Genomic DNA, 19213 nt, shown 5'->3' with positions numbered 1-19213 from the left:
ATGGCGGCCGTAGCACAGCTTCAATTTTAGGGGACTTTTAATATTTTCAAAAGGAAGGTACACCCAACATTTGTAACAAATTCTTTGGTTGTGCTTTTTTTCAAGACATATTTTTATTGTACTGTTTGTAAAATATACAGTTTTCTGAATCTTTTAAGTTAATATCGTACAATCCTTGTATATTGGTTTTATGCATACATTATGTTTCTATGGTTACTAAAAACGTTTAAATTAATTCAATTAGGTATTCACTCTCAGAGTTAACTGAATTATGTTAAAAAATCATATTTGTACTATACATGTAGGCCTAGGTCTAATTGATTGTATGTAAACCAGCAGATCTGTCATTTCATTTCCTAGACAGCCTTCTCAATCAGGGAGGTACGTAATTGGAAGATGTTGAATTAGAAGACAAGGGACTGGAAACCGCAGAAAACCTGGCCTCACTAGATGATTGGTAAGCTACGTCAAATGTGGAGATAAACAGTAACGTAATCTTATTAGTACACGTTGGGGGATATAGCCACGTTGAGGGTATAGCCTAATTATGAAAAGGTACCAACTTACTTCCAATACTACTCGCTCACGGCTATTTAGCATCCGTATAGTCCGACCTCAAGCATTGCGCTGCGCTCTACGTCGCCCTGTTAACGTTTTTCTAGGGCTGGTTGCATAAAATGCGTCAACGCCGATTTTGGAATGTAGCGCGCCGCGTAGACTACGCTTGTATAGTCGCTCCAATTGACTTGCATTGCCATTCAAAACGTAAAATAGAACACCGTATTTTACGCAACGCATTTAGCGTTACGTATAGTATGAGCCAACGCGGTCCTACCAAACGGCATTAGCGTATACAGACCAAGTTGTATGGATGCGGACTAGCTCCTAAGAACCCCATTGCCTGGGTTGAGTGGTATTAAAGTGACAGCATTAACGCGGTGGTATATACTTTTGGTTGGTTAAAACAGTTTCAGAATAAATTAAATACTTAGAAACAAATATGGTAAACTATAAACCGAATTATATACAAACCAGAAGGAAGTAACATTAAAAGTAAATCTATAAGAGGAAGCTCATTTCAATCAAATCAAAATGGCTGTTGGGAACTTTTGCCATGATTATCAAGTATTTTTATGCATGGCTCATTTTGGTTTCCATGGATTTGGTAATATTCCGTAAACATTCTAGGCGAACAGAAAATTGAGTCCTCCAGTTGAAAACGTATATATACGTAATTTCCCATTACTCACAGCGTATTTATTATTCTCTATACGGTCTTCAGTTTTGGAACCGGCGAGCGGAGAAACTGATGATTCCAAAAACGACCAAAACTGAAGGAAGTTTGTGCAAGTCCAGTAACAAGCTCAAATCTGTATCGAGCTACGTCACGTGCGTGGATGAACGGTAAAGTAAACGTGGAACCAAGTACTATTTATTTTTATTATATTTCCAGACTATATGGCATTCAAGGCATATTTAATTTTAATATACGAAACATTATATTATTCAACATTGCTTCAAGGAACATGACGTAATAAAGGTTTACTTACCTTATCAGTTAGTTTTCACAAAAATAACGGTTTATATTTTATAAGCAGAAAAAGGTTTATAAACTGTTTTAGAAGGTTTGGTGATGTAGGCCTATGTGTTGGATAAAATAGTATGTAAAATATATTTAAGATGTAAAGTAGGATTACAGTATTGGCGAGCTCAGTAATCGCATGGACCTTGTTATGTGCCGTTAATATGACCATGAAAACATAGTGCAAGCAACATTCTCTCTGTGTCAAATAATTCTCAAACGCCTAAGGACAATAATATATAAAACAACATTGCACGACTAAACTTAATTCGATAGTAATTTTAACTACAGCAGTGATTTGTGGGGATCCAATTTGAAAACATGAATCTTCCTGGAAGTAAGACTTCCGTTATACTTTGCTATACATTTACCATAAGGTACGTAAATATATTTCCATCCCATCTTTGGAAAAACATAAACTAAAAACATTCCTCTTTATTGCCTTGCGTTATTGTTAGTTAGCAGCATAAGAACAAGTAGAATAAATTAGTAAAGATAGTAAATAGTAGAATAAATAAATTTCGAAGGGTTGATGCGTTAAAGAAAAACATTTAAGTTTTTCCTTATAAGTTCCGTAAATATATATAAAAAAAAACAAAAAACAATATATGATTCAACGAACTTTACCGTAAATTAGTCACCCGCCACTGTTGTAATGCATTATTTGACTAACGTTTGATGTTTGACTAGGCAAAGTGTATCTGCAATACTTTATTTTGATCTGTTTGTTCGATCTCGAATGATAGTCGAGCAACAAGCAATTCAGAGAGTTATTTTTCTAATGATTGGATATTGGTTGTGCTACCAAATCTCAAATCATCATTTTTTATTATATATGATTTTTGTTCTACAAACTAGCTACAGAAAAAATAAACAATTCACATTTTTCCTCGTCTTCGATTAGAAAAGCTACAATTTTAATTAATTAATTGATTCTTCTAGGATTTAGGAATAGTGTATCTGCAACACATTTTTATTTTTAGCTGTTCGTCGATCTCAAATGAGAGTCGACTCACAGCTGGTCAGAGAATTTTTGTATGCGTATGTGTGATGTCTAGAGTTGTGCTGTCGAATCTCAATTCCTCTTATGTAGTTAAGAATTGTTCAACAAACTTGCGAGAGGCAAATAAAATAATTCACATTTTCCTTATCCTCTTTTAAAAACAACTACAATATGAAATGATTATGGTATTTTAAAAAGTGTAGCAAGTTTAAACATTGATAAAGGATAGTAATCGTCTGATCAAGTTACATTTAAAATTGATTTTGAAGAGCTCTCGCAATGCCAAAGTATACATTGTTTACAAATGTAGTTTAGGTGTTTTATACTAGATGGCACCGTTGTAAAGTTCTAGCGGCCAGTCCACGAACTTACTATCTATGTTTCAGAAATAGGAAATCGTAATTTAAAATTTAATTTCTTTACGTTAATGTAAATAGTTAAGGACAACATCATCCTGATTTTTTTATTTTCAAAGAGAAATACATACGTTTTATACATAGATTATTAAACAATATAACTGTCAGAAGCGGTAAAATATTAAAATATGATAAATACTTTCTAAAGTTAAGTAAATATTAACACCATTTTATTTGGTTTCATATTCATGTTCGTCTGTGGGAGAGTTCAAATGAAGAAGTATACTCTAGAAATTGTCGATGTTGAAGAGAAACCATTGAAAATGAAGGATATTATTCTAAGACAAGTGAGATGGTAAAAAGGTGAGATACATATTCAATTTTAATAAACGACACATTGTATTCAATATTGCTTCAAGGATTGATATATATGACGTAATAAACGCTTACTTAACCGTACAAAAAAACTGTAAACTGTACACAAAACTGTACAATCGTCGCTGATAAAGTTCATGAGAAAGCATTAAACTGGTACTGACATCTTTGAAACTAAAATTACATGTTAGCGTAAATTTATTAGCTAGATAGGCGGTTATTATGAGAAGATCGTACTTTAAGAAATCTTAAAGAAGGAATGAAAAGACGAAGTGTAAACAAAAATGATTTGTTTCTATCCTCCCTCCCTGTGGCATGAACTTAGCCATTTAAGATTCAAATAAAATAACTGCAAAATCCTGTGGCTTGGTGACTTAGAAGATTCTTTATTGTGGCGTGATTAAATGTGTTAACTGTTTAGTTAATCACTTATCTAAAAGATAGATAGACTTGCTATATAATGTTGCTGATTCGATGTATTTAACTCAATATTATTCCACTTGTACGTATTTGAACTGAATTGTGAAGCGAGTTGGGCAAGTGGTAGAGCGTATGACTGTGGTCTCTGACTAAAGAATATGGGTTTACTGTAAAGTCTGTGCTGCGGTCTTCAAAGTTAAAATCCCGCCAAATCACCAATAGGTTTAATTTAATTGACAATGCTGCAACACTCTAAGCCAAGCCGGAAAGTATTGAGCACAACATTCCGTTCTAAAACTTACGTCATGAGATGGGACATAAAAAATCCACGTGTGTACGTAATCAAGGTTAATTTTATGAAGGATGAGTGTGGAACGGTAAAAGATGCCTTGTGTAGATTTGTTACAGGTTTAGGTCCAGGGCAAAGGGCAAAGGATAACACAACTAAAGATCCTTTTATACGTTAGACAATGCAGTAGTAAATACAATGTATTGTAAAACACAAACTCTTATCTAAAACGTGTCTGTAATGTTTCAGCAGGAGGCATCACACTTCCAGACTTTTCAAGCACAGCCCAATGTTATCTAAAAAAAGACTACAAGATTGTTGGAGAGGGGTTGACGTCTTGAATAACTACATCTTCAGAACATTGTCTACGCATTCACATCTCTCATGAATATGCTCAGCTTCAATTAATTATTCTACACCAGCTTTTATTTGGGAATATTTCCCAAATGTAGGGAACCATTTTCAGGGCGTGAAAGCTTCTACTCCAAAACCAAACATCAATGTTCTAATATTACGACGGACGCATTAAATATAAACTGTTGGAGTGAATTTGCTATTTATGTTAAGTTAATTATCGACTAACATTTTATGGTTGTAAGTTATTGATTAGTGTAATTTACTGCGCACCAACATAACTTCTACTACCCAACTTACTCCATTCTAAACTCATCCATCACTCATAGTTGGATTAAAATACGCGCCTTGGTAGCGTACCCATCTTATATTATTTTCATAATTAATAATGAAAAAATCTATATTCATGTTACATGTTTATCTATAGAACCTAACTGTAAAGAGATGTACGAAATTTAGTAAGTGTTTTTGAATAATGTATGTAGACGGAAGAGTTAAACACGTTCCCTACCGACCGTTAGACTCCTCTGCAACTGAGGGATATAGCTAATAAGACTACACATACTAACTACAAGATCATGCCATTCATCTCCATTGGCTTAAAATACCTAATTTGTATGGTCGCCATTTTAATGAAAAGTATTAAAGTAATAAGTAAAGTATTAACACACTTTCGCCCTCACTTAGCTCAACTACATGGCATTACAACATTCTCTCTCGATCGTTGTATCATACAGTTCCTTAATTCTCCGCTAGGTAGCACCAACACTGCTCGCTCGTCTTTAGTTCATCAGTTCCCCAATAGATGGTGGTTGAAGTTTGATTCGTAAACTTGATGCAGAGACCGTATCAGCTTCTAATGTGGCGATAATTATTGTGTTCGATCAAATATTTAGTACAAATTAATGTAGGAAATTAAACTTAGTTAATATTATGTGAATATTATTATAAATATTATGTATTCAAACACAAAGTAACATATTTTTTAGACATTTTGTTGAAACCGCCGGATAATTTAAAACAGGGATTGAAACTGCCTGGGGAAAATTAAATTACAATTTAAGATATTTTGTAAATATAAAATACATTTAGTCAACTAAAAATAAATACTCCCGCCGCAGCAAACCTGCAGACTAAGGGAAATTTGGGTTGATCGGATTTTTACTCAAATATCTAATTGACAAGATATATTTATTTACCATTTAAAACATTATATTCAACGAATACTGGGGTTTGTTGTTACTAGGAAGGTTAACAAGTGTTTTCTTGGCCAAATTTTACAAGCAAAGGATGAAAAAAATAAATTTGCCAAATTTGATCAACATACACTCGTTAACAAGCAAACTACAACAGGGGTTTTCCATGAGAATAACATAGATATCTTCAATGTAGGTCTACAGTTTTTTTTTCTAATTTTCTCCATAACCTTTAATTTTATAACAACTCGTTAGTATACAAAATTATTTGTTTTTAAGCCCTATCAATGGTTGCAATGCAAATTAAGCATTTTTTAATGGTAATAAAAAAACTAATTTTTGGACTAGGTAACTTTCTAATATTCCGTTCCTATATCTTGCCGAGTCACGACCTCATTTAAGTTAATTTACCCTCACCATTAAATCGAGTTTTATCAAAATTGGACAAATGACTTGATTTTAACGGGTCAGATCCTACTTATGTTTTGTCTTAGTGTATTTTGTACTATTTTTGATTATTTTTCCATATTTAGACAGTAAAAAGTTATGATCTTGAGTTTGATTCTGATATAACCTACACAAGTTACACATATCACACAAATTCATTGGGCTATGAATTATTGATGCTATTTAACAAAAAGGTTGACGTTAGATGGTAACAAGACCAGGTTTTGGACCGCTCCCTTTCAAAACATGAATAATGCCGCTGGCGTAAAAACACACACAAAATAAAAATAAAGATGTTCCTCTATCCCTGGGTTCATCTCCATTCATACTTGGCTTAAAATACCTACTTTGTATGGTTGCAATTTCAATGAAAAGTATTAAAGTTCAAATACCTTTTTATACTTTAATTTATACTTTTCAACTAAATGGCGACCATACAAAGTAGGTATTTTAAGCCAAGTACGAATGGAGATGATTGTAGGATGAGTATCGCCATCTTGTAGTCTTGTTAGTGACTAAAGTCGACTTATTCCTTAGAAACAGCTGTTAATTAATAGCCCATACAGCTAAAGGCAACTAAGGGACCTACAGTTTATAGTGGAATCCGAACCACATTTTTGCCTTGGTATATACGAATTGGTCTTATTATCAGGATAGTACTGCGGATAGTTGTAGTACTCACTCGTGCGGACGTTACCACACCAAAGAGTATCGCATCCACCGTGCATGTCTAAAATATCCACAATTCGTAACCTCATATCATATCCTAGATATATTAAGTTAACGGTTACCTCCCGCTATCTCCGCGTCCCGCCACCTCCGTGTACCGCTACCTCCGAATTTCAGAGTGACACCTATAATCTTCGGTTACTTCCTGAGTTAAGACTTTCCGTCCAAACCTAACCTAACCTAACTTAACTAACCTAACCTAACCTGACCTGACCTAACCTAACCTAACCCACGGGTTGAATTTTCATTAAATCTTACATCCACGGGGCTTCGCAGCCGTGGATGCAATGACAGCTAACAACGCAGGCAGTGACGGGATTATAAGGGTCACTCAAGAATTCGGAGGTGGCGGGACAGATTTGGGTTCGGAGATGGCGGAACGCGGAGATAGCGGGAGCACACGTAAGTTAACAGCTAGCATATCCATTTCAGTTAGTGGTAGTCTCCTTAAAAGTATTAAATGTAGATAATGTTAAATTAAAACCACTCCCTAGATTTCAACTAATTTATTACTTTAGCAATGTGTTTGGTTTATTTGTTTTTGGTGTTCAATACCAAAAATAAAATTATAAATATTGTAGCCTGTTTCATTGCTGGACCTCAAGTGGAAGACCTCTTGGAAAAAGAGCAATTGTAAAAATGGTACTTTTTGCCTACGTGAAGAAGTGTATTTTTTCGTAGTTCGTTTCAGCTACCTACAATATAGTTAGATAATTAGTTGTATCAGATTTAGTATTAGTTATATTAGATAATATAATGTATGCATGTTAGGCAATATATACCTGGTATACATTACCTGTATACATGTCACAGGGTGACCAATAAGTAGAGTGCCAAACGGCACATTAAAAGAAAATAATTCTGTGGGTGAAAATAAAAATGTAATTAATTGGGCAATATTTTAAAAAAAATACGTGGTCACTAAAACATCAATTTTTACACAACCTTTTTAATATTTACTTTCTAAACAGATTTGTATGAAACTCTGCATGTATATTGGTAAACGGTACTAAAAAAAGATTCAACTTAGTCCAATTTAAAATATTACAATGGCGTCATTACGCTTGAGCTGGGTTCTCATATCCAGCATATTTTTCCCATAGCAATGAAAAGAACTACCTTAGCCCAGTGCATGTTGTCATATATTACAAAAATAACATCTTCGCTGCATAAAGTCTAAAAACGAGTTTTAACTAGTTCATTCTTATACTTACTTACTTACTTATACTTGATACTTGTATTCTTGATCCTTGACTGACAATGTCAGATAGATCGCGTCATGTCTTTAAAAATGTAAAGACTTGATTTATTTCTTTAAATACTGTAAGTTACTATAATAAAACTAATATTTACAACTACTGGTGGTATGGCGGACGTTTTTACTGTGATGGGAAGAGTGGTATCTCATTTAGCTCCCCCAGTGAATATAGTGGCCTATTCACGAGGGCCTTATGAACAACTTTTTTAAATTCTGTCATGCCCATCTCTCGAACTTTTGACGGCAGCGTGTTGAAGATTTTTATGGCCGACCTAGGGTAGGACTTCAAGGTCCGTTCGAGTCGACAGCGCGGAAGGTCTAAATCCTGAGCTCTTCGAGTGCTGTAATTATGATGATCTTCTCTTTTCATGAAGTCGCTCCTATTTTCCTTCTGGAGTGTGAGTATGTTGTAAACATACTGACTGTACACTGTGAGGATCTTCAGTTCCCTAAAGATAGGCCGGCAATGCTCATAATACCCAGATGATGTAATGACTCTGAGTGCCATCTTTTGAAGTAAGAGAACATCCCTTGTAGCAGGGGAATGCCCCCACAAATGCTGCTAACGAGTAAACATTATTGTTTAGACACAGGCGTTGTTGCATGAATTGCACGCATTACAAATTCCTCATAAATCATAAACGTTCTGGATACAAGCCATTACATCTTCTTACGGTGTATATCGGCCTGCGATCTGTCAGTATTACAGGAAATGGTCTTTGCAAGGATCAGGCTTATGTCAACACTCGCAGGATCAGCTATGATATATCCTGGCATTACACTGAACATTTCTCTATAGAGGAGAGATGAATAAACAAACAAACATTATTGCAGTGATTTATCTAAAATGACCGGATTAATGCGATTTATTATTCTTTGGCATTTATAAGCACGTGAAATAGCTTTGTAACTTTAAATAGTATTTTCCCTACAGTTACCTGTCAAAGCAGGCTTCCTTGCGCTGAATTGCTGCATTTAATTTCTTTTGCCGCAATAATTTTACTTTGCCGCACTCTAGTATTCCAACCAAACAACACATAACAGTGTGCTTTTTATAAGGCAGGTGATACGTCTACGCCTAACAATAAGTTGGCAACACTTAAAGATACTACGACTATGATCAGCTGGTGCAGCGTCTCACATAATTTGAGTATTGATTGACTTAACCTGTTGTTTCGTGTTAACATTCTATTTTCGTTCAACTCTTGGATTTAACATAAAACGTGTTGTTAAGTGTTTGAAAGACTAAGTTATTTCTATGCTTTATAGTAACTGTAGGCAAAATATCATGTGTAACGCGAGCGCAAAGTTGTTCCACTTCCCGGACTAGTTAAACAAAAATACTAATTTATTAACTTTGATACTACACTATTTAAAGAGCCCAATCTCTGGACCAAGTATGTCTATTAAAAAAGGGTCTTATTCACTGAGAACGTAGTCAAAGGAGTCTATTGTAGAGTACCGTGGTACCGTACACTACTATTGACGTTTAGTTTTCTCTCCTTTAAACCTTGCAATTTCACGTTTAACATTAATATTTTATACTTATAATTTTGTTTCAACTATTTATCTTGCTGGGCTTCAAACTCCCAGTTCCCAACTTAATATTTTTCATCGACAATCGGTCGATCTGACCACAAATTAACTTTTACAAAGAGTTAAGCGGACGTTTCGTGGAATAAATATGTACAACACTACATATCTAATTCTATCCTCGAAATGTGAACTTTCCGACCCAGACAAAACACCCTCGAGTGGTGGTGGCCACTTAAATGTCGATTGTGTTTCAAAACTTGCGTCGATGGCTTTTGACCGCCGCAACAAATATCGCAAGACCCCCGGGGTGTTCCCACGGCACCCCTAGACTGGGGGGAGGGCGGAGCCCTGGTCAGCCCCCTGATAAAACTGATAACATCGCAAGTTTACTAGAGTGACCCACTGCGACCACTGTTGCGGTTGATTTCTATTGATCTCTTCCAATGATTACTGATTAGTACATTTGACCAGCATTATACCTTTGTTTGATTTCGGGCTGAAAGAAAGAAATATTTGAAGGACTGTAGGTCCTGGATTGGACAGAAAAGAAACAGTTTTTTTTTTTTTAATCTCATAACTACTGTATTGTGACTGATTTTTATATTGTCCATTTCTAACGATTACTCAAAATCTAGGTAATACTTCGTAGAAACAGAAAATGCTCAAATAAACTAAAACTAAATTTACTACAATAACTACAGTGCCCTGTGGATAGTACCATTGACTATGGTACGCAATATCTTTTACAAAGCTTAACTGAAAGGATGACTTATTGTAACTATAGCATATTTTTAGTCACATCAACTACCTAAGTAACAAAAGCTAAGAGAAAAAATATGATTTTACACCGTATCTGTGCGCTTTAGTTATAATATGAGAGGAAAGATCGATGGTTTTGTTATAAAAGAGGTTTAATTTACTAGAGAAAAAATGAGTACATGTTGTTATGGTGATTCGCGATGAATGAATCCAACAATGGAAGTTTTACATATGGTCATGTGATGAGAATTACAGATGGACTGTTAAAAACAAAGACATATAAAATTAATACAAAAAACAAATGCAACTTGACTGAACAGTATCAAACTGTGTGCAATCCCTCGAATAAAAGATTGGCTATAGCTTGTGGTCGATTGCGAGATAATAGTTAAATCTGAGAATTGAATGTGTACTTCCTGATGATTGAGTATACGATTGCATTTACATAAATCCTTAAGATGCATCGTAAACTGAAATTTCAACATTATCATTAAAATATATGTCCAGTTTAGTGAAGTTTATATCCTTTTATCGAATGTTGGGGATAAAGCTGGTGTACTTTTCGAGCGCAGGACTTCGGGTCAAAATGTCCCATGTTCAAATACCACAAATCATCTTAAAATAATGCCGCGCCCCTTTAGGTATAATCATTGACTTTTTACCATAGTCAATGGTATAATCTAAAGAGTTCCAGGTTAGAGCCTAACAGCCAGGGGAGTGTATGAAGGTAGGACAAAAACTCTTCCGAATGTTACGAGTATATTTGAACAGTAAGTTGTTGATTCATAATCGGCCCACATAATCATTTCTACATCAATATCTCCACTTGCCACATGTACACTTGAGCATTTACTCCAGCCCAACTACAGTTTGATGTTATCATACCGCTATGAAGGGCACAATATGTCTAGAGCCGGCAGCTTTTGCGCCCCGCGGCGGCTAGGGCCGCGCTTAGACCATGGGGTTGTTTGATATAGTTTGTTAACTTTTGAGACAAATAGCTGGGGGTATGAGCGGTGTAAGTGCTTGCAAAATATTCAAAAGATCGCCAGTTCGATGTCGATAATTGTTATACAGCAGATGTGAAAATCCAAACGTTAAAAAATTCAGAACGTAAAAAATACGAAACGTAAGAAATCCGAACATCAAAAATCCGAACGTCAAAAATCCGAACGTCCAAAATCCGAACGTCCAAAATCCGAACGTCCAAAATCCGAAACTTAAAAAATTCGAAACGTCAAAAATACGAAAGGTAAAAAATCCAAACGTCAAAAATCCGAACTTCAAAAATCCGAACGTCAAAAATCCGAAATGTTAAAAATCTGAAACGTCAAAAATCAGAATCGCTTCCCAAAACTAATTTAAAAACTGAAAGTGTTTGAAACAAAGCCTAAAATATATACTGTAATTAACAATTACAGTACAATCATTTTACTTCTTAGTTTATCATACAACCACAATCATAGTCATAGTTGAAATTTTAACAATGTAATTTTTTTATTTTTTACAGTTTTTGTTTTAACGTTGGCATATTGTAGTACTGTACTAGTTCTAAAATTTTTTAACTGATAAGAATGTAATTTATACAACTCTCTTCAATATTGTGCTATGTGAATCGTATTCAATAAACCCCGTGAGTATATTCCCCTGGCAGAGCTCAGAGGGAATAAAAAGTATTACGTATGTCTCATATTTCCCCTTTAAGAATTTGTATTTTATTTTGTAGTTGTGGTTTGATTACCTATATTTTAGTAGCTTGAATATATATCCTGCTTATCTTGCTATGTTTCTGTAATACTCGTAACATTATTTTTCGATATATTGATACAATTTAAAAAAAAATGCAGTATATGTTTCAAACCAATTAAGTCAATTTTACCAATTAGGAGCGGCTTAAATCATTGTTTTAAAATAAAAGATTTTAAGATTTTGAATAAAAATGGCATAATGACCTCTTTTAGATACATACACATATTTTAGATTTGTAGTAAAACATTTTACCTTAAACGATTTCAGTTTATTAGTAACTGTGGGTATATAAAGCAGATGTAAAACTAATTGTTCACTTGAATTTGCAAATCCATTGTGGGAATCTTTTTATTTATTTATACTGTAGACGCCATTTTAACAATAGATACCCAACCGGAACCGTAATGATATGCTACGTCATAATAGTTGAAATCTAATCAAAACATACATACAATGTCAAGATCATACTTGTGGGGTACATAGCTATATATAAATATAACAAGAGAACAAGAGCGAAAACTGAAGTCTGCGTTGTTTTTTTTTTACATTGAAAAATATGAAACTGAAATGCACCATAAGATTTTGTCTCTAGAACAGTGATAGGACCAACTTTATAAATATTTTACTACTTTTATTACATGTCCAAAAATATATTTTACAACAGTTTCATAGAACATCAGTGGTTAACACAAAAACACAATTACTACAATGATATAATTTTGTTCACGACCATCAAAAAGGGAGGATTTGCCACGATCCCTCTGACGTCATTTAATCGTGTGTGACGTAATCACAAAGCTAATTAATGGCCCTTGTTTACTGTGATTAATTAGTCCTAATTGGTCAATGCGCCGGACTCAAACACCTTGCTTGCTGTGACGTTACACTAATCAGCTGGGCACACAGCAGACCATCAATATGTTCACACGACGAGAGAATAGCATCGATATGATAACTGAATATAATTTTTATAGAAAAATATTTAATTACAATCTGTTCTATACTAGAACAATAATTCAATTTAATGACAATTTAACATGAGTGCACTTAACAGTTTAACACTCCAACGAGTGCACTTACATACGAAACAAAATATTTATAAAAAATGACCTAGAAACGATTTGGAAGGTCGATTGGATGACTTCTAATGAGTCTATTTGTAACTTCGCTATTAACGAGGGGGTTAACTGCCAGGAAATTTGGATGGTTTTCTAATTTTCTTTGATATTTTTGCTTCTTTTTTATTTCTTCTCTAATAAAAGGTAATTTCATATCTTGATGTACACCAAGAAAAGATTAATGGACCGTATAACATTATAATACAATTTTATTGTATCACTTTAATAATTTAATAGATCAGTCTTTCATACACTGTACAACACGTTTTTAGGTTAGGCTAAATCCAAACATTGAACGAAATGGGAAACGCTGCACCAGCTGATCGTAGTCGTATATCTTTAAGTTTTTCCAACCTATTTCCAAACGTACACGGATTAGGTGCATAATAAAAACACCCTGTTTTTTTGTTAATTGGTTAGAATACTGGGGTGTGGCAAAAAAGCAAAAAAATAACTGCGCGACAAAGTAAAAAGTGTGCGGCAAAGTAAGTAATGCAGAAAATAGCAGCTTTATGTACTATAATAGAGCGGAGGCTGGCGTTTACCCCCCCTCCCCCCCCCGGTGGGAATTTTCGACATATACATTTTTTGGTTTGTATTGACATGTACTTTAAGGTTTTAGGTGTTTGCCACTTGTAAATTACAGCATGTTCCGGAAAACACGAAAATATCATGAATATATATATTTAAAAAAATTGTTTTTCTTTAGCGAGTTCGTTTGGCTCTACAACCCGACCGATTTTCATGATTGAGGTCTCAAATTGAAGGTATTAACGCACAGATTGCACATCAAGCATCGGCATATAGTTGCCTACAGTCCCACTCGGCTTATACGTAAACAACATATTTTACCATGTATTTCTTATGGGAGTTAAATTTGGTTTTTCTTTTCCGAGTTAGTTTGGCGCTTCTACCCACCCGATTTTCATTATTGAGGTCTCAAATTGAAGGTATGCACGCACAGATTTCACATCAAGCATCAGTATATATTTATCGACAGTCCCACTCGGCTTATACGTAAATTAAATTTACCTCCCATGTATTTCTTAAGGGAGTTAAATTTGTTTTTTTTTTCTTTTCCGAGTTTCTTTGGCTCTTCTACACGTCCGGTCTTCATGATTGAGGTCTTAAATTGGTAGTATGCACACACATCAAGCATCATCGTATATTTATCTACTTTATTACTCGACCGAAAAACATAGGTTTGATATATTTTTAAATTCATATTTCAATTTAAATTGTACAGTATTTTACCATTTGTAATTATATAACCCTATATATTTTGGTCTAAGAACCTTCAGTGAAATACCGGCTTGCATTTAAGATATTAGTTATTCAAATCGGACGGTTTTCAAGCAAACGCAAGGTGAACATCCAACATAAAAAAAATTATAAGGTTTTTCTATGATTGAATATCAATAGCTCCAGTATTGTTTACGTTTTTTTTATATGTTTTAGACTCAAAATAATCAGTCAATTATAGGCTTTAATTTGAGCTATTGATCGTTTGAATCAGTTAAGTTTAAGATACTGTATTACACAATCAAAAATAATCAATTTGATTATTTCTCAGATATGATATTTATTTTAACGCTGCAGCGCAGCATGGGTCCTTTAGTATAGATTTTTTAGTTTGATTTGATTTGATTAGTTGATTCCTGACGTAGGACGGGCCCACAGCTAGTTAGAATTTGAAAATGCAAGTATGGTGAAGTCATCAGATTGTTCTCACAGTGACATGCAAGCAAATAAAATGAATGAAGTGAGCAAAGTATTTTGCAAGTACTGTACTTGATGCTTTTGAACGATGCATTATTCTGCTTGAAGTTGAAAACCGTGATCAGAATTAATTCCTAGATGGTCTGTTTATCAGCTGGAAGACCTGTACCCGAATCGGTGGAAGACAATTTACTCAATGTAGATAATCTAGGGAAAGCTGATTGCAAACAGATTAGTTGAGATATGAGCTAAAAGAAATATTTTTCTGGAGTTTTACTGCTGTCCCAGGAACGTGATATTAACCTTGAGAAGCTAATGAGTGATGACATACCCATTAGATCCAGGACCATGGGCATTAGCCACTACCGATGGATGCCCAACAAAAACAGAAAAGGCCAAACTGCTCCATGCTTTGGAGAACAAGGGTATATAGTAGACGAACTTTCCAAGATTGAAGAATGTATGTATGTAATTGACGGTATGGCTTACTTTTAGGTTCTTACTAATATTCCAGACACCTCTGGTGAACTAGCACAGATTGCCTTCAACCGTTTTCCGAAATTCAGAAGGATATACTTTATTACGGATACCTATTTAGGTGTATCTATTAAAAACATTGAAAGGGAGAAGGGGATTTGGAGACACGTTTTTAAAGAGAGGTCCAAAATCAAGATCCCACGGGATTGGAAAAAAATCCTAGCTAATGGTAAAAATAAGGAACAACGGGTTAACCTGCTAAATAATGAATGGTCTCAGCACAAATATGCATAAATTCAAACAAGCTTCAATACACGTTTCTAGGGTAATGTAAGGTTCTTTTTGGTGATATTTTGAAATTCACCCCCCACCTACAAACAGGGTTGCTAAGAGTAACTTAAATGTTTGTAAACCCATATCAATCAGCACATTATTTTAAAGAAATTTAAAAAGAAAATTACTGTCGCAAATCCGATTTTGATACGAGGAAATCGAAGTTTTATACGTTAATTTTACTCGAACCTTACATTCCAGTAAAATTTACGTAAACAATTTCTCAATAAAATTTATTTAATTTAAATAGAATCTCTTAAAATCTCTTTCCTAGAGGTACTCGTTAAATCTAATGTTATTTAAATAGATTTAATTGAAAATCAATTCAGGCCAATTTGAAATCCGTATTGCCTGTAGGTTTGCTGCAGCGGGGGTATTTTATTAACTTTTTTTATTTTCATTTGAAGCCTTTGAATACATACTGAAGAAGTCAATAAAAAAATATTTTACCAGTAATTAACGCAGGCTACCCTTATGTAATTTAAATAAAACAGTTTTTAAATTTAACATTTTTTCTTTATTTTCCGGAATACGCTGTAATTTAAAAGAGGCAAACAACTGAATTCTTAATCTGGTAGGTAATACCAACAAAAAAAAGTATAAGTCATAAATTCCCACGGGGAGGGGAGGGTTTCATATTGGTGGCTCATGGTCTATAAGCAATGCAAGGAAGCCCACTTTCCACTTTGTCGGGTGACTGTAGGAAAAAAACTGTTTCAATCACGCGATGTGTAATTCACGCTTATCTAAAAATTATCAGAAACAGTGGTTGTAGCAGTTGAGGAGTTATGAAACGTATGTAATCTGGTTTTATGATGTTTTAAATCGAATGTATAGGCTATATTAAATATTTCGATTTGAAAATACAAGAACCCAACTTTAAAAAGTAATCAATTTGATGGATCGATTGGTCTAACATCATGAGTTATGATTGTCACATTTTTTGTTAAAATATTCCACTTCATTGTTATTATTTTGGAATAAATTACGTCATAATAAATTTTAAAACAACGAAACAGATGTACTGCACAGGAAAAGTAGTGGGGACACCTACTGCTTTGTTGTAAAATACAACGTTCAAACTAATGTATTATTAACACATACCACATTAGTTTTATTTTTGTTTAAGGAGCAGCAGCTACTGTTACGGTTGCACCACAGACTTACCACAGGCAATCACATAAACAAAACCGCACTATAATGCCGTCGACACCTCGCACTGTACTTAAAACTTTCAGTTGCAGTTACAATAAGCAAAACTGCAGCAGCCTTTACCTATACTAGGGTTTAAGGAAATATCAGATGTGTGATGTGATACTCATTTTGTACTTTCCAAGGTTTTCCAAGGTACAAACCTTGGAAATTTGTATAATTATTAAACACATTCTAAAAGACAATCTTGAAGTTTCTATTAGATTATCTGTGCAATTATATGTTTTTTTATATATATAACGGGGAAGAGTTAATTTGTCAACATGTACCTAAGTCAAAAGCGTACCTCAATATGAATATTAGGACATTAATAAAAAAAATATGTCGAAGTATAATATTTATCATTGATTTACTTTCATACAATTGCTGATACTATTACACAATTGCTACTATTGCTGTTCTAATTACATACATACCAATGAGATGTTGTAATCGACGTTCATATAACCTAAACATTACCGAACCTAATAGTACAGTAAACTCACAAAGTAATAAAGTAATACCACGCAACAACAAACCACTATGGGACAAACTGAGTGTGTTTTGGTTTAATTGTTAGCGTATCAGACTGGTGCGGGAGGGGCGGGTTCCATTCCAGGAATATTTTATAACAAAAGTATATTAGTTGTATTGGCAGTTTTCTATAAAAATTATATAAATAGTTTAATTAATAATACCACTGGCGTAGGTAGGGCCTACTAACTAAAACGGAAACGATAGTAGAATAAGCCAACCATTAAACAAAAGAAAAAAAATCTACTCACTGACATCTGCTATGTACTCACAAGGGCGTCGTCCTGTCGTATTGCTCCGTGCAAAATATATCCATTATCCCAATTCAGTCTACAATCTCGCTCTTCGCTGTTTCAAGCTAACACGATTGTTCAAATTCTATTCCCTCAGTCAACACATTTTAAGCTCGCAGTAAACACGACGTATTAAAACTCAACAGCAAACCGACGTGTGTCATCGAGTGAACTGTCTTAAGTTGTCTGTAAATCGAATGTGTTATGTGTGCTATCCCTCGTAAACACCTACAGCGAGACTGGGTGTCAAAATATCAGCAGGCCACATTTCTGACCGGGATTTATATTTTGAGATCAGCTTCGCAGCTTGCGTAAAACCGAAATACGAATTTGTAGAGGCCCCCCAGAGCGGTAGTCGGATAACACGTATAGCGGCCACAGCAGCGCGGTTGTCCGGCTCGATATTTACGGCCACTTTGAATATGTTACACCTGAGATTTGAAGTTGCCGCTGTTCGCTGTTGATACCTTTTCAGCAATTCAATCTCGGTTGAATGTTTTTAAGGTTGTTTACATGCATCGCCCTTATTTTTAACGTAAGGTTGGATAATTGACTTTGGAGGGGAGTTAACTGTTCATTCGATTTTAAAATATAAATTGTTAATAGTTAGGGTGCTGTTATGTTTGGAATTTTCTAAAAGAATTGCCTTTATAAAAGGTGGGATTTTACAGTGTGCTGTTTTATATTTGGTTACAGTACTAACCGATGTTTATTTTCTGGTTGTTGGTCCAGATGTCTAAGCTTTACTATCCGACCTAAAATCTACTTACTTATGGCGAAAGCTTTGCACATTTACTCAAATTTAAGAGCTAATATTATATTTAATAAAAACATATCTGGTTTCAGAGAACCCCAGAGTAATTAATAATTCAGTTTCATCTTTCTAGCTGATACACGGGTAGGTTGTCTGTAGCAGATTAGTTACAGCCATATCTAGCCAATAGACTATTGTTGTTCAAGCACCACTACAACTCTAATTCGGCTTATCATAATCAGAAAACCCGTCGTGGTTTGTGAAAATACAGTAAATTATTAATCCATCACATTGTCAGCTGGAAGGTGTTGTATGTATTACAAACTAAATATATTTGATTTGCAAAATGTTTTTTTTTTTAAGACCTAACCAAACATTTTTTCTATTTGGTTCAAATTACAAACCTTACACGTTCTCTCTTAGCCTGGCGCCATGACGCCTATACAAGTCTGTAAAACGCTTACAAACTTTTATTATCGGTCGTCGGACCAGCTGGGGCATTGTAATTACTCCATGTGATCAGATGTTTTGACACTGCCTGGGGACATTTTACGCGGGAAGGAGCACTAAAAGGCGGTAATACACGCTTATTAGTAGACATGCGCCTGACGAGCTCCCTAATTGTACATCAGATTGCGCGCCATTTTTGTATCCTACCTTCAGGACTCATGCACCCTTTAATCAGTTGTATAGGTTAGACTCTAACTGCTGTGATAGTACTAACGGTAGAAGGTGTTAATT

Source organism: Macrosteles quadrilineatus, unplaced genomic scaffold (assembly GCF_028750875.1).
Source record: "Macrosteles quadrilineatus isolate MER2022 unplaced genomic scaffold, UCM_ALF_1.0 Scaffold_8__2_contigs__length_117827958, whole genome shotgun sequence".
Classification (NCBI taxonomy): Eukaryota; Metazoa; Arthropoda; class Insecta; order Hemiptera; family Cicadellidae; genus Macrosteles; species Macrosteles quadrilineatus.
Note: the sequence above shows the minus strand (reverse complement) of the source record.